The sequence below is a fragment of the Rhipicephalus microplus genome, chromosome 3, assembly GCF_043290135.1.
Source record: "Rhipicephalus microplus isolate Deutch F79 chromosome 3, USDA_Rmic, whole genome shotgun sequence".
In the NCBI taxonomy this organism is placed as follows: domain Eukaryota; kingdom Metazoa; phylum Arthropoda; class Arachnida; order Ixodida; family Ixodidae; genus Rhipicephalus; species Rhipicephalus microplus.
This window is the reverse complement of record NC_134702.1, coordinates 229,507,891-229,521,022: the sequence shown is the minus strand read 5'-3', so window position 1 is coordinate 229,521,022 and position 13,132 is coordinate 229,507,891. Positions and strand designations below refer to the sequence as shown.

The following is a 13,132-nucleotide window of genomic DNA, read 5'->3' as shown; positions in this document are numbered from 1 at the left end:
AGGCTGCGCGTCAGTCTTATAATGTGAAGGTCGTGAGTTCAATCCTCACCAGGGCCAAAGGTGCTGCAGTTTTTTGTTTGCTAAAGAGAGTTTAATTAGGTCGTGAGGGGTGCGCTGTCTGGAGCAGTAATGAATGACTGTTGCTCGGTTTTCTTACCTTTTCGACCTTACACTTCTGGGAACTAATGATACCGGTTGCGTTTCCCAGTGACACCTGTCCGCCTCGTTAGCGCAGTAGGCAGCGCGTCAGTGTAAAAATCTGAAGGTCGCAAGTTCAATCCTCACCCGGGGCAAAAGCGGTGCAGATGTTTAGTTTGCTTATGAAAGTTTAATTAGGTCATGAGGGGTGCACTGTCTGGAGCAGTAATGAATGACTGTTGCTCGGTTTTCTTATTTTTTCCACCTTTAATTTGTGGAAACTATTTATAACGGTTGTGTTTTCCAGGGTCCCCTGTCCGCCTCGGTAGCGCAGTAGGCAACGCGCGTCAGTCTCATAATGTGAAGGTCGTGAGTTCAAACCTCACCAGGGGCAAAGGTGGTGCAGTTTTTTGTTTGCTAATGAGAGTTTAATTAGGTCGTGAGGAGTGCGCTGTCTGGAGCAGTAATGAATGACTGTTGCTTGGTTTTCTTATTTTTTCGACCTTCAATTTGTGGGAACTAATGACACCGGTTGCGTCTCCCAGTTACCGCTGTCTGCCTCGGTAGCGCTGTAGGCAGCGCGTCAGTCTCATAATCTGAAGGTCGTGAGTTCAATCCTAACCCGGGGCAAAGGCGGTGCAGTTTTTTTGTTTGCTTATGAGAGTTTAATTAGGTCGTGAGGGGTGCGCTGTCTGGAGCAGTAATGAGTGACTGTTGCTTGGTTTTCTTATTTTTTCGACCTTCAATTTGTGGGAACTAATGACACCGGTTGCGTCTCCCAGTTACCGCTGTCCGCCTCGATAGCGCAGTAGATAGCGCGTCAGTCTCATAATCTGAAGGTCGTGAGTTCAATCCTCACCCGTGGCAAAGGTGGTGCCGTTTTCTTGTTTACTTATGAGAGTTTATTTAGGTCGTGAGGGGTGCGCTGTCTGGAGCAGTAATAAATGACTGTTGCTCGGTTTTCTTACTTTTTCGACCTTTAATTTGTGGGAACTAATGATCCTGGTTGCGTTTCCCGGTGACACCTGTCCGACTCGATAGCGCAGTAAGCAGCGCGTCAGTCTCATAATCTGAAAGTCGCGAGTTCAATCCACAACCGGGGCAAAGGCGGTGCAGATGTTTTGTTTGCTTATGAGAGTTTAATTAGGTCATGAGGAGTGCACTGTCTGGAGCAGTAATGAATGACTGTTGCTCGGTTTTCTCATTTTTTCCACCTTTAATTTGTGGAAACTATCGATAATGGTTGTGTTTCCCAGTGACCCCTGTCCGCCTCGGTAGCGCAGTAGGCAGCGCGTCAGTCTCATAATGTGAAGGTCGTGAGTTCAATCCTCACCCGGGGCAACGGTGGTGCAGTTTTTTTGTTTGCTTTTGAAAGTTTAATTAGGTCGTGAGAAGCGCGCTGTCTGGAGCAGTTGTGAATGACTGTTGCTCGGTTTTCTTTTTCGAACTTTAATTTGTGGGAACTAATGATACCAGTTGTGTTTCTCAGTGACACCTGTCCGCCTCGGTAGCGCAGTAGGCAGCACGTCAGTCTCATATACTGAAGGTCGTGAGTTCAATCCTCACCCGTGGCAAAGGTGGTGCCGTTTTCTTGTTTACTTATGAGAGTTTATTTAGGTCGTGAGGGGTGCGGTGTCTGGAGCAGTAATGAATGACTGTTGCTCGGTTTTCTTACCTTTTCGACCTTACACTTCTGGGAACTAATGATACCGGTTGCGTTTCCCAGTGACACCTTTCCGCCTCGGTAGCACAGTAGGCAGAGCATCAGTCTTACAATCTCAAGGACGTGAGTTCAACCCTCACCCGGGGCAAAGTTGGTGCAGTTTCTTTGTTTGCTTCTGAGAGTTTAATTAGGTGGTGAGGGGTGCGTTGTCTGGAGCAGTAATTAATGACTGTGTCTCAGTTTTCTTACTTTTTTGACCTTCAATTTGTGGGAACTATTGATACCGGTTGTGTTTCCCAGTGACACCGGTCCGCCTCGGTAGTGCAGTAGGTAGCGCGTCAGTCTCATATACTGAAGGTCGTGAGTTCAATCCTCAACCGTGGCAAAGGTGGTGCCGTTTTCTTGTTTACTTATGAGAGTTTATTTAGGTCGTGAGGGGTGCGGTGTCTGGAGCAGTAATGAATGACTGTTGCTCAATTTTTTTACCTTTTCGACCTTACACTTCTGGGAACTAATGATAGCGGTTGCGTTTCCCAGTGGCACCTGTCCGCCTCGGTAGCGCAGTAGGTAGCGCGTTAGTCTCATAACCTGAAGATCGTGAGTTCAATCCTCACCCGAGGCAAAGGTGGTGCAGTTTTTTTGTTTGCTTATGAGAGTTTAGGTAGGTCGTGAGGGGTGCGCTGTCTGGAGCAGTAATGAATGACTGTTGCTTGGTTTTCTTATTTTTTCGACCTTCAATTTGTGGGAACTAATGACACCGGTTGCGTCTCCCAGTTACCGCTGTCTGCCTCGGTAGCGCAGTAGGCAGCGCGTCAGTCTCATAATCTGAAGGTCGTGAGTTCAATCCTAACCCGGGGCAAAGGCGGTGCAGTTTTTTTGTTTGCTTATGAGAGTTTAATTAGGTCGTGAGGGGTGCGCTGTCTGGAGCAGTAATGAATGACTGTTGCTGAGTTTTCTTACTTTTTCAACCTTTAACTTTTGGGAACTATTGATACCGGTTGCGTTTCCCAGTGACACCTGTCCACCTCAATAGCGCAGTAGGCAGCGCGTCAGTCTCATAATCTGAAGGTCGTGAGTTCAATCCACAACCGGTGCAAAGGAGGTACAGATTTTTTGTTTGCTTGTGAGAGTTTAATTAGGTCGTTAGGGGTGAGCTGTGTGGAGCAGTAATGAATGGCTGTTGCTCAGTTTTCTTACTTTTTCGACTTATAATTTGTAGGAACTAATGATACCGGTTGCGTTTCCCAGTGACCCCCGTCTGCCTCGGTAGCGCAGTAGGCAGCGCGTCAGTCTCATAATCTGAAGGTCGTGAGTTCAATCCTAACCCGGGGCGAAGGCGGTGCAGTTTTTTTGTTTGCTTTGATAGTTTAATTAGGTCGTGAGGGGTGCGCTGTCTGGAGCAGTAATGAATGACTGGTGCTTGGTTTTCTTCCCTTTTCGACCTTTCATTTGCGGGAACTAATGATCGCGGTTGCGTTTCCCAGTGACACCTGTCCGCCTCAATAGCGCAGTAGGCAGCGCGTAAGTCTCATAATCTGAAGGTCACGAGTTCAATCCACAACCGGGGCAAAGGAGGTACAGATTTTTTGTTTGCTTGTGAGAGTTTAATTAGGTCGTTAGGGGTGCGCTGTGTGGAGCAGTAATGAATGACTGTTCCTCGGTTTTCTTATTTTTTCGACCTTTAATTTGTGGGAACTATCGATACCGGTTGTGTTCCCAGTGACATCTGTCCACCTCGGTAGCGCAGTAGGTAGCGCGTCAGTCTCATATACTGAAGGTCGTGAGTTCAATCTTCACCCGGGGCAAAGTTGGAGCAGATTTTTTGTTTGCTTAGGAGAGTTTAATTGGGTCGCAAGGGTTGCGCTGTCTGGAGCAGTAATGAATGACTGTTCTCGGTTTTCTTACTTTTTCGACCTTTAATTTGTGGGAACTAATGATCCCGGTTGCGTTTCCCAGTGACAACTGTCCGCCTCGGTAGCGTCGTAGGCAGCGCGTCAGTCTCATAATCTGAAGGTCGTGAGTTCGAACCTCACCCGGGGCAAAGCGGTGCAGTTTTTTGTTTGCTTATGAGAGAATAATTAGGTCGTGAGGGGTGCGCTGTCTGGTGCAGTAATGAATGACTGTTGCTTGGTTTTCTTACTTTTTCGACCTTTCATCTGCGGGAACTAATGATACCGATTGCGTTTCCCAGTGACACCTGTACGCCTCGGTAGCGCAGTAGGCAGTACGTAGGTCTCATAATCTGAAGGTCGTGAGTTCAGTCCTCACCAGGGGCAAAGGTAGTGCAGTTTTTTGTTTGCTTTTGAGAGTTTAATTAGGTCGTGAGGGGTGCGCTGTCTGGAGCAGTAATGAATGACTGTTGCTTGGTTTTCTTACATTTTCGACCTTTATTTTGTGGGAATTAATGATACCGGTTGTGTTCCCAGTGACATCTGTCCGCCTCGGTAGCGCAGTAGGTAGCGCGTCAGTCTCATATACTGAAGGTCGTGAGTTCAATCTTCACCCGGGGCAAAGTTGGAGCAGATTTTTTGTTTGCTTAGGAGAGTTTAATTGGGTCGTGAGGGTTGCGCTGTCTGGAGCAGTAATGAATGACTGTTTTCGGTTTTCTTACTTTTTCGACCTTTAATTTGTGGGAACTAATGATCCCGGTTGCATTTCCCAGTGACACCTGTCTGCGTCGGTAGCGCGGTAGGCAGAGCGTCAGCCTTAAAATCTGAAGGTCGTGAGTTCAATCCTCACCCGGGGCAAAGGTGGTGCAGTTTTTTTGTTTGCTTCTGAGAGTTTAATTTGGTCGTGAGAAGTGCGCTGTCTGGAGCAGTAATGAATGACTGTTGCTCGGTTTTCTTTTTCGAACTTCAACTTGTGGGAACTAATGATACCGGTTGTGTTTCCCAGTGACACCTGTCCGCCTCGGTAGCGCAGTAGGCAGCTCGTAAGTCTCATAATCTGAAGGTCGTGAGTTCAATCCTCACCCGTGGCAAAGGTGGTGCCGTTTTCTTGTTTACTTATGATAGTTTATTTAGTCGTGAAGGGTGCGGTGTCTGGAGCAGTAATGAATGACTGTTGCTCGGTTTTCTTACCTTTTCCACCTTACACATCTGAGAACTAATGATACCTGTTGCGTTTCGAATTGACACCTGTCCGCCTCGGTAGCCCAGTAGGCAGCGCGTCAGTCTCATAATTTGAAGGTCGTGAGTTCAATCCTCACCCGTGGCAAAGGTGGTGCCGTTTTCTTGTTTACTTATGAGAGTTTATTTAGGTCGTGAGGGGTGCGGTGTCTGGAGCAGTAATGAATGACTGTTGCTCGGTTTTCTTACCTTTTCGACCTTACACTTCTGGGAACTAATGATACCGGTTGCGTTTCCCAGTGACACCTGTCCGCCTCGGTAGCGCAGTAGGCAGAGAATCAGTCTTACAATCTGAAGGTTGTGAGTTCAACCCTCACCCGGGGCAAAGCTGGTGCAGTTTCTTTGTTTGCTTCTGAGAGTTTAATTAGGTCGTGAGGGGTGCGCTGTCTGGAGCAGTAATGAATGACTTTTGCTCAGTTTTATTATTTTTTCCACCTTTATTTCTTGTGGAAACTATCGATAACGGTTGTGTTTCCCAGTGACCCCTGTCCGCCTCGGCAGCGCAGTAGGCAGCGCGTCAGTCTCATAATGTGAAGGTCGGGAGTTCAAACCTCACCAGGGGCAAAGGTGGTGCAGTTTTTTTGTTTGCTTATGAGAGTTTAATTAGGTCGTGAGGGGTGCGCTGTCTGGAGCAGTAATGAATGACTGTTGCTGAGTTTTCTTACTTTTTCGACCTTTAACTTGTGGGAACTATTGATACCGGTTGTGTTTCCCAGTGACACCTGTACGCCTCGGTAGTGCAGTAGGTAGCGCGTCAGTCTCATATACTGAAAGTCGTGAGTTCAGTCCTCACCCGTGGCAAAGGTGGTGCCGTTTTCTTGTTTACTTATGAGAGTTTATTTAGGTCGTGAGGGGTGCGGTGTCTGGAGCAGTAATGAATGACTGTTGCTCAGTTTTCTTACCTTTTCGACCTTACACTTCTGGGAACTAATGATACCGGTTGCGTTTCCCAGTGACACCTGTCCGCCTCGATAGCGCAGTAGGCAGCGCGTCAGTGTCAAAATCTGAAGGTCGCGAGTTCAATCCTAACCCGGGGCAAAAGCGGTGCAGATGTTTTGTTTGCTTATGAAAGTTTAATTAGGTCATGAGGGGTGCACTGTCTGGAGCAGTAATGAATGACTGTTGCTCGGTTTTCTTATTTTTTCCACCTTTAATTTGTGGACACTATTGATAACGGTTGTGTTTTCCAGGGACCCCTGTCCGCCTCGGTAGCGCAGTAGGCAACGCGCGTCAGTCTCATAATGTGAAGGTCGTGAGTTCAAACCTCACCAGGGGCAAAGGTGGTGCAGTTTTTTGTTTGCTAATGAGAGTTTAATTAGGTCGTGAGGGGTGCGCTGTCTGGAGCAGTAATGAATGACTGTTGCTTGGTTTTCTCATTTTTTCGACCTTCAATTTGTGGAACTAATGACACCGGTTGCATCTCTCAGTTACCGCTGTCTGCCTCGGTAGCGCAGTAGGCAGCGCGTCAGTCTCATAATCTGAAGGTCGTGTGTTCAATACTAACCCGGGGCAAAGGCGGTGCAGTTTTTTTGTTTGCTTATGAGAGTTTAATTAGGTCGTGAGGGGTGCGATGTCTGGAGCAGTAATGAGTGACTGTTGCTTGGTTTTCTTATTTTTTCGACCTTCAATTTGTGGGAACTAATGACACCGGTTGCGTCTTCCAGTTACCGCTGTCTGCCTCGGTAGCGCAGGAGGTAGCGCGTCAGTCTCATATACTGAAGGTCGTGAGTTCGAACCTCACCCGGTGAAAAGCGGTGCAGTTTTTGTTTGCTTATGAGAGAATAATTAGGTCGTGAGGGGTGCGCTGTCTGGAGCAGTAATGAATGACTGTTGCTTGGTTTTCTTACTTTTTCGACCTTTCATTTGCGGGAACTAATGATACCGGTTGCGTTTCCCAGTGACACCTGTACGCCTCGGTAGCGCAGTAGGCAGTACGTCAGTCTCATAATCTGAAGGTCGTGAGTTCAGTCCTCACCAGGGGCAAAGGTAGTGCAGTTTTTCGTTTGCTTTTGAGAGTTTAATTAGGTCGTGAGGGGTGCGCTGTTTGTAGCAGTAATGAATGACTGTTGCTTGGTTTTCTTACATTTTCGACCTTTATTTTGTGGGAAATAATGATACCGTTTTTTTCCCAGTGACACCTGTCTGCGTCGGTAGCGCGGTAGGCAGAGCGTCAGCCTTGAAATCTGAAGGTCGTGAGTCTAATCCTCACCCGGGGCAAAGGTGGTGCAGTTTTTTTGTTTGCTTCTGAGAGTTTAATTAGGTCGTGAGAAGTTCGCTGTCTGGAGCAGTAATGAATGACTGTTGCTCGGTTTTCTTTTTTGAACTTTAACTTGTGGGAACTAATGATACCGGTTGTGTTTCCCAGCGACACCTGTCCGCCTCGGTAGCGCAGTAGGCAGCACGTCAGTCTCATAATCTGAAGGTCGTGAGTTCAATCCTCACCCGTGGCAAAGGTGGTGCCGTTTTCTTGTTTACTTATGATAGTTTATTTAGTCGTGAGGGGTGCGGTGTCTGGAGCAGTAATGAATGACTGTTGCTCGGTTTTCTTACCTTTTCCACCTTACACATCTGAGAACTAATGATACCTGTTGCGTTTCGAATTGACACCTGTCCGCCTCGGTAGCGCAGTGGGCAGCGCGTCAGTCTCATAATTTGAAGGTCGTGAGTCCAATCCTCACCCGTGGCAAAGGTGGTGCCGTTTTCTTGTTTACTTATGAGAGTGTATTTAGGTCGTGAGGGGTGCGGTGTCTGGAGCAGTAATGAATGACTGTTGCTCGGTTTTCTTACCTTTTCGACCTTACACTTCTGGGATCTAATGATACCGGTTGCGTTTCCCAGTGACACCTGTCCACCTCGGTAGCGCAGTAGGCAGAGCATCAGTCTTACAATCTGAAGGTTGTGAGTTCAACCCTCACCTGGGGCAAAGTTGGTGCAGTTTCTTTGTTTGCTTCTGAGAGTTTAATTAGGTCGTGAGGGGTGCGTTGTCTGGAGCAGTAATTAATGACTGTGTCTCAGTTTTCTTACTTTTTTGACCTTCAATTTGTGGGAACTATTGATACCGGTTGTGTTTCCCAGTGACACCTGTCCGCCTCGGTAGTGCAGTAGGTAGCGCGTCAGTCTCATATAGTGAAGGTCGTGAGTTCAATCCTCAACCGTGGCAAAGGTGGTGCCGTTTTCTTGTTTACTTATGAGAGTTTATTTAGGTCGTGAGGGGTGCGGTGTCTGGAGCAGTAATGAATGACTGTTGCTCAATTTTCTTACCTTTTCGACCTTACACTTCTGGGAACTAATGATAGCGGTTGCGTTTCCCAGTGGCACCTGTCCGCCTCGGTAGCGCAGTAGGTAGCGCGTTAGTCTCATAACCTGAAGATCGTGAGTTCAATCCTCACCCGAGGCAAAGGTGGTGCAGTTTTTTTGTTTGCTTATGAGAGTTTAGGTAGGTCGTGAGGGGTGCGCTGTCTGGAGCAGTAATGAATGACTGTTGCTTGGTTTTCTTATTTTTTCGACCTTCAATTTGTGGGAACTAATGACACCGGTTGCGTCTCCCAGTTACCGCTGTCTGCCTCGGTAGCGCAGTAGGCAGCGCGTCAGTCTCATAATCTGAAGGTCTTGAGTTCAATCCTAACCCGGGGCAAAGGCGGTGCAGTTTTTTTGTTTGCTTATGAGAGTTTAATTAGGTCGTGAGGGGTGCGCTGTCTGGAGCAGTAATGAATGACTGTTGCTGAGTTTTCTTACTTTTTCAACCTTTAACTTTTGGGAACTATTGATACCGGTTGTGTTTCCCAGTGACACCTGTACGCCTCGGTAGTGCAGTAGGTAGCGCGTCAGTCTCATATACTGAAAGTCGTAGGTTCAATCCTCACCCGTGGCAAAGGTGGTGCCGTTTTCTTGTTTACTTATGAGAGTTTATTTAGGTCGTGAGGGGTGCGGTGCCTGGAGCAGTAATGAATGACTGTTGCTCGGTTTTCTTACCTTTTCGACCTTACACTTCTGGGAACTAATGATACCGGTTGCGTTTCCCAGTGACACCTGTCCGCCTCGTTAGCGCAGTAGGCAGCGCGTCAGTGTAAAAATCTGAAGGTCGCAAGTTCAATCCTCACCCGGGGCAAAAGCGGTGCAGATGTTTTGTTTGCTTATGAAAAATTAATTAGGTCATGAGGGGTGCACTGTCTGGAGCAGTAATGAATGACTGTTGCTCGGTTTTCTTATTTTTTCCACCTTTAATTTGTGGAAACTATTGATAACGGTTGTGTTTTCCAGGGTCCCCTGTCCGCCTCGGTAGCGCAGTAGGCAACGCGCGTCAGTCTCACAATGTGAAGGTCGTGAGTTCAAACCTCACCAGGGGCAAAGGTGGTGCAGTTTTTTGTTTGCTAATGAGAGTTTAATTAGGTCGTGAGGGGTGCGCTGTCTGGAGCAGTAATGAATGACAGTTGCTTGGTTTTCTTATTTTTTCGACCTTCAATTTGTGGGAACTAATGACACCGGTTGCGTCTCCCAGTTACCGCTGTCTGCCTCGGTAGCGCTGTAGGCAGCGCGTCAGTCTCATAATCTGAAGGTCGTGAGTTCAATCCTAACCCGGGGCAAAGGCGGTGCAGTTTTTTTGTTTGCTTATGAGAGTTTAATTAGGTCGTGAGGGGTGCGCTGTATGGAGCAGTAATGAGTGACTGTTGCTTAGTTTTCTTATTTTTTCGACCTTCAAATTGTGGGAACTAATGACACCGGTTGCGTCTCCCAGTTACCGCTGTCTGCCTCGGTAGCGCAGTAGGCAGCGCGTCAGTCTCATAATCTGAAGGTCGTTAGTTCAATCCTAACCCGGGGCAAAGGCGGTGCAGTTTTTTTGTTTGCTTGTGAGAGTTTAATTAGGTCGTGTGGGGTGCGCTGTCTGGAGCAGTAATGAATGACTGTTGCTGAGTTTTCTTACTTTTTCGACCTTTACCTTGTGGGAACTATTGATACCGGTTGTGTTTCCCGGTGACACCTGTCCGCCTCGGTAGTGCAGTAGGTAGCACGTCAGTCTCATATACTGAAGGTCGTGAGTTCAATCCTCACCCGTGGCAAAGGTGGTGCCGTTTTCTTGTTTACTTATGAGAGTTTATTTAGGTCGTGAGGGGTGCGGTGTCTGGAGCAGTAATGAATGACTGTTCCTCGGTTTTCTTACCTTTTCGACCTTACACTTCTGGGAACTAATGATACCGGTTGCGTTTCCCAGTGACACCTTTCCGCCTCGGTAGCATAGTAGGCAGAGCATCAGTCTTACAATCTGAAGGACGTGAGTTCAACCCTCACCCGGGGCAAAGTTGGTGCAGTTTCTTTGTTTGCTTCTGAGAGTTTAATTAGGTGGTGAGGGGTGCGCTGTCTGGAGCAGTAATGAACGACTGTTGCTCAGTTTTCTTACTTTTTCGACCTTTTTTTTTGTGGGAACTAATGATCCCGGTTGCGTTTCCCAGTGACACCTGTCCGCCTCGATAGCGCAGTAGGCAGCGCGTCAGTCTCATAATCTGAAGGTCGTGAGTTCAATCCACAACCGGTGCAAAGGAGGTACAGATTTTTTGTTTGCTTGTGAGAGTTTAATTAGGTCGTTAGGGGTGAGCTGTGTGGAGCAGTAATGAATGGCTGTTGCTCAGTTTTCTTACTTTTTCGACTTATAATTTGTAGGAACTAATGACACCGGTTGCGTCTCCCAGTGACACCTGTCCACCTCGATAGCGCAGTAGGCAGCGCGTCAGTCTCATAATCTGAAGGTCGTGAGTTCAATCCACAACCGGGGCAAAGGAGGCACAGATTTTTTGTTTGCTTGTGAGAGTTTAGTTAGGTCGTTAGGGGTGCGCTGTGTGGAGCAGTAATGAATGGCTGTTGCTCAGTTTTCTTACTTTTTCGACTTATAATTTGTTGGAACTAATGATCCCGGTTGCGATTCCCAGTGACACCTGTCCGCCTCGATAGCGCAGTAGGCAGCGCGTCTGTCTCATAATCTGAAGGTCGCGAGTTCAATCCACAACCGGGGCAAAGGAGGTACAGATTTTTTGTTTGCTTGTGAGAGTTTAATTAGGTCGTTAGGGGTGCGCTTTGTGGAGCAGTAATGAATGACTGTTGCTCGGTTTTCTTATTCTTTCGACCTGTTATTTGTGGGAACTATCGATACCGGTTGTGTTTCCCAGTGACATCTGTCCGCCTCGGTAGCGCAGTAGGTAGCGCGTCAGTCTCATATACTGAAGGTCGTCAGTTCAATCTTCACCCGGGGCAAAGTTGGAGCAGATTTTTTGTTTGCTTATGAGACTTTAATTGGGTCGTGAGGGTGTCGCTGTCTGGAGCAGTAATGAATGAATGTTCTCGGTTTTCTTCCTTTTTCGACCTTTCATTTGCGGGAAACAATGATACCGGTTGCGTTTCCTAGTGACACCTGTACGCCTCGATAGCGCAGTAGGCAGTACGTCAGTCTCTTAATCTTAAGGTCGTGAGTTCAGTCCTCACCAGGGGCAAAGGTAGTGCAGTTTTTTGTTTGCTTTTGAGAGTTTAATTAGGTCGTGAGGGGTGCGCTGTCTGGAGCAGTAATGAATGACTGTTGCTTGGTTTTCTTACTTTTTCGACCTTTATTTTCTGGGAACTAATGATACCGTTTTTTTCCCAGTGACACCTGTCCGCGTCGGTAACGCGGTAGCGGTAGGCCGAACGTCAGCCTTAAAATCTGAAGGTCGTGAGTTGAATCCTCACCCGGGGCAAAGGTGGTGCAGTTTTTTGTTTGCTTTTGAAAGTTTAATTAGGTCGTGAGAAGTGCGCTGTCTGGAGCAGTTGTGAATGACTGTTGCTCGGTTTTCTTTTTCGAACTTTAATTTGTGGGAACTAATGATACCGGTTGTGTTTCCCAGTGACACCTGTCCGCCTCGGTAGCGCAGTAGGCAGCACGTCAGTCTCATAATCTGAAGGTCGTGAGTTCAATCCTCACCCGTGGCAAAGGTGGTGCCGTTTTCTTGTTTACTTATGATAGTTTATTTAGTCGTGAGGGGTGCGGTGTATGGAGCAGTAATGAATGACTGTTGCTCGGTTTTCTTACCTTTTCCACCTTACACTTCTGGGAACTAATGATACCGGTTGCGTTTCCCAGTGACCCCAATCCGCCTCGGTAGCGCAGTAGGTAGCGCGTCAGTCTCATAATCTGAAGGTCGTGAGTTGAATCCTCACCCGGGGCAAAGGCGGTGCAGTTTTTTTGTTTGCTTGTGAGAGTTTAATTAGTTCTTGAGGGGTGCGCTGTCTGGAGCAGTAATGAATGACTGTTGCTCGGTTTTCTTACTTTTTCGACCTTTAATTGGTGGGAACTAATGATCCTGGTTGCGTTTCCCAGTGACACCTGTCCGCCTCGATAGCGCAGTAGGCAGCGCATCAGTGTCATAATCTGTAGGTCGCGAGTTCAATCCTCACCCGGGGCAAAGGCGGTGCAGGTGTTTTGTTTGCTTATGAGAGTTTAATTAGGTCATGAGGGGTGCACTGTCTGGAGCAGTAATGAATGACTCTTGCTCGGTTTTCTTACTTTTTCGACCTTTAGTTTGTGGGAACTAAAAATCCCGGTTGCGTTTCCCAGTAACACCTGTACGCCTCGGTAGCGCAGTAGGCAGTACGTCAGTCTCATAATCTGAAGGTCGTGAGTTCAATCCACAACCGGGGCAAAGGAGGTACAGATTTTTTGTTTGCTTGTGAGAGTTTAGTTAGGTCGTTAGGGGTGCGCTGTGTTGAGCAGTAATGAATGGCTGTTGCTCAGTTTTCTTACTTTTACGACTTATAGTTTGTGGGAACTAATGATCCCGGTTGCGTTTCCCAGTGACACCTGTCCGCCTCGATAGCGCAGTAGGCAGCGCATCAGTGTCATAATCTGAAGGTCGCGAGTTCAATCCTCACCCGGGGCAAAGGCGGTGCAGATGTTTTGTTTGCTTATGAGAGTTTATATAGGTCATGAGGAGTGCACTGTCTGGAGCAGTAATGAATGACTGTTGCTCGGTTTTTTCATTTTTTCCACCTTTAATTTGTGGAAACTATCGATAACTGTTGTGTTTCCCAGTGACCCCTGTCCGCCTCGGTAGCGCAGTAGGCTGCGCGTCAGTCTTATAATGTGAAGGTCGTGAGTTCAATCCTCACCAGGGCCAAAGGTGCTGCAGTTTTTTGTTTGCTAAAGAGAGTTTAATTAGGTCGTGAGGGGTGCGCTGTCTGGAGC

The 13,132-nt window shown here is 47.5% G+C and overlaps 14 non-coding genes across 14 annotated transcripts; all 14 read left to right on the top strand.

Moving 5' to 3' along the window:
- The first annotated feature begins 1,406 nt into the window (after positions 1-1,406).
- On the top strand, positions 1,407-1,479 carry TRNAM-CAU (transfer RNA methionine (anticodon CAU)). The gene has a single exon. It is a non-coding gene; the product is annotated as a tRNA-Met (tRNA).
- Positions 1,480-1,876: 397 nt separating this feature from the next.
- TRNAV-UAC (transfer RNA valine (anticodon UAC)) lies at positions 1,877-1,949 on the top strand. The gene has a single exon. It is a non-coding gene; the product is annotated as a tRNA-Val (tRNA).
- A 401-nt stretch (positions 1,950-2,350) lies between these two features.
- On the top strand, positions 2,351-2,423 carry TRNAM-CAU (transfer RNA methionine (anticodon CAU)). Its single transcript has one exon. It is a non-coding gene; the product is annotated as a tRNA-Met (tRNA).
- A 164-nt stretch (positions 2,424-2,587) lies between these two features.
- TRNAM-CAU (transfer RNA methionine (anticodon CAU)) lies at positions 2,588-2,660 on the top strand. The gene has a single exon. It is a non-coding gene; the product is annotated as a tRNA-Met (tRNA).
- Positions 2,661-3,061: 401 nt separating this feature from the next.
- On the top strand, positions 3,062-3,134 carry TRNAM-CAU (transfer RNA methionine (anticodon CAU)). Its single transcript has one exon. It is a non-coding gene; the product is annotated as a tRNA-Met (tRNA).
- Positions 3,135-3,533: 399 nt separating this feature from the next.
- On the top strand, positions 3,534-3,606 carry TRNAM-CAU (transfer RNA methionine (anticodon CAU)). Its single transcript has one exon. It is a non-coding gene; the product is annotated as a tRNA-Met (tRNA).
- Positions 3,607-3,769: 163 nt separating this feature from the next.
- On the top strand, positions 3,770-3,842 carry TRNAM-CAU (transfer RNA methionine (anticodon CAU)). Its single transcript has one exon. It is a non-coding gene; the product is annotated as a tRNA-Met (tRNA).
- Positions 3,843-4,239: 397 nt separating this feature from the next.
- Positions 4,240-4,312, top strand: TRNAM-CAU (transfer RNA methionine (anticodon CAU)). The gene has a single exon. It is a non-coding gene; the product is annotated as a tRNA-Met (tRNA).
- A 3,467-nt stretch (positions 4,313-7,779) lies between these two features.
- Positions 7,780-7,852, top strand: TRNAV-UAC (transfer RNA valine (anticodon UAC)). Its single transcript has one exon. It is a non-coding gene; the product is annotated as a tRNA-Val (tRNA).
- Positions 7,853-8,253: 401 nt separating this feature from the next.
- Positions 8,254-8,326, top strand: TRNAM-CAU (transfer RNA methionine (anticodon CAU)). The gene has a single exon. It is a non-coding gene; the product is annotated as a tRNA-Met (tRNA).
- Positions 8,327-9,676: 1,350 nt separating this feature from the next.
- On the top strand, positions 9,677-9,749 carry TRNAM-CAU (transfer RNA methionine (anticodon CAU)). The gene has a single exon. It is a non-coding gene; the product is annotated as a tRNA-Met (tRNA).
- Positions 9,750-9,913: 164 nt separating this feature from the next.
- On the top strand, positions 9,914-9,986 carry TRNAM-CAU (transfer RNA methionine (anticodon CAU)). Its single transcript has one exon. It is a non-coding gene; the product is annotated as a tRNA-Met (tRNA).
- Positions 9,987-10,150: 164 nt separating this feature from the next.
- Positions 10,151-10,223, top strand: TRNAV-UAC (transfer RNA valine (anticodon UAC)). Its single transcript has one exon. It is a non-coding gene; the product is annotated as a tRNA-Val (tRNA).
- A 1,820-nt stretch (positions 10,224-12,043) lies between these two features.
- Positions 12,044-12,116, top strand: TRNAM-CAU (transfer RNA methionine (anticodon CAU)). The gene has a single exon. It is a non-coding gene; the product is annotated as a tRNA-Met (tRNA).
- Positions 12,117-13,132: the final 1,016 nt, after the last annotated feature.